Consider the following 1,976-nt stretch of genomic DNA (forward strand, 5'->3'; position numbering starts at 1 on the left):
TGAACATTCATATTGGACTGAAGCAGCTAATTAACTGGCTACTGATCAACCTATTGTGTGTATTGAACATTCATATTGGACAGCCTTACCTGTATAGTAGCACCACCACCCATCAGCCCATTCTCATCTTGACGTCAAAGCTGCAGTGTATTGTTGGTATAGTCTTTGATGAATAATAATTCAAATTGTGAAAATAGAAGTGTACAATTTATATATATATATTTAATCAACTTTAAGATACTGTTTGCCTCTATGCAGATGTAGAAGCTGAATAGGAATATACATTATCAATAAATAGTTGATTGTTCTTTTTTCACATCATACTAAGAATACTGAGCCACAACCTGTAAATGTGACCATACTATTTATTTCAAGCCACACTAAGATGTCACCATACTATTCCTTTAAAGCCCCTCTGTCAGATATAAATCATTACATTTACATTTAAGTCATTTAGCAGACGCTCTTATCCAGAGCTACTTACAAATTGGAATATGTTGTTACACAAGTGCATGGCACATGAGAAGATGTTCTTTCCCATACCGGGAGTTGAACCCGGGCCACCTGGGCGAAAACAAGGAATCTTTACCGCTAGACCATATGGGAAGATATAAATCATCAGAGTGGGAAACCAACTGACATGGAAACAATGGAGCAAATGGATCACTATCAGAGTGTATTATGACATCATATAGAACTACTCAGACATTCTAAATATCACTTGATTATCAGAGGGGTGTATTATGACATCATATAGAACTACTCAGACATTCCAAATCAGGCTTCATCCATATCATGTAGGTGGATATTGATCCAACCATTTCAAAAGTAATGACCGGGCTGACGGAAACAGGATATGCCTTTACAATTTTTAAAATGCCGACAGACAATTTGTTTGTTCGTTTTACATGGTGGGATCATTTTGTGTCAGTAAACATGTATAAACGAGAAATGGTGGAAACTCCTTCATGCGCAAATATTTATATAATAACCATCATATCGAAGTTAACTTGAAGTCATGTGATGATATGTTGTGTGGTCCTCCCTCTACGACTTGGGAAACCATGCAGTTTATTAGGCTACAGATTAAATAAGTTATGAACTTCACAGGGTGGTGAAACTGCATGTGATGAGCTTGATGCTCCTTTCCAATATTGTTTTGTACATATTTAAGAATATTCACATGAAAATCTGTCGCAAATTGAACGGAAACTTAGCTACTAAGGTGGATATTGATCCAACACCTGCTGTTTATTCAAACCAGCCCACTGGGCACAGATGTCAGTTCAACATCTAGTTTCTATTTACATTTCTTTGAGTCGTGAATTCAACATGAAATCAACACAAAATGTCACCTGTCATTGGATTTAGCTTACAAGTTGGGTGAAAAATAAATAAAGATTCCTGATGTTGACGGCTTTTTACAAATCCAATCAGTTTTCTGCATTGATCTAACATCACATTGATTTGTTTTGTTGAAATGACGTGGAAACAACATTTATTCAACCAGTGGGAGGCTTGTAAATTACCCCAGGAAAGTAAAACAAAGAACTCTTCATTGAGACAATGATTAACAGCAATCCGTGGGAGAGTTGTGGTGGATATTATAAAATAAGGATCTGCTGGAGTCCAAGTCAAACCAAGAGTCTTTATTTCTGAGCTCAGAGAGAATAACAGTTACACAGCGCAGTGTAGACAGTCTGAATTCCTGAAGTATTGGGTGATGAGCACATATCTTTATAGTTTCCTGATCCTGGGAGGGACTTTATTCATACAAGGATGCAGGTGCAACTGGTTTGCAACACAGGATGATACTCCCAGGAACAGGACATTATAATAGGACAGTTTCACAAGGTTAGTCACATACTCAGTTATGTGGACACATACAATTAACATTTTCCATTACAGAGTCTGTGAACATTTTAATGTCATTAAATCATCAGTGGACCAACATTGCAAATGTAAACAATGGAACA

At 36.7% G+C, this 1,976-nt stretch overlaps 1 non-coding gene across 1 annotated transcript; it reads right to left on the minus strand.

Annotated features, from left to right (window-relative positions):
• Positions 1–534: 534 nt before the first annotated feature.
• trnae-uuc (transfer RNA glutamic acid (anticodon UUC)) lies at positions 535–606 on the minus strand. Its single transcript has one exon. It is a non-coding gene; the product is annotated as a tRNA-Glu (tRNA).
• Between the last annotated feature and the right edge of the window lie 1,370 nt (positions 607–1,976).

Source organism: Salvelinus fontinalis, unplaced genomic scaffold (assembly GCF_029448725.1).
Source record: "Salvelinus fontinalis isolate EN_2023a unplaced genomic scaffold, ASM2944872v1 scaffold_2427, whole genome shotgun sequence".
NCBI lineage: Eukaryota > Metazoa > Chordata > Actinopteri > Salmoniformes > Salmonidae > Salvelinus > Salvelinus fontinalis.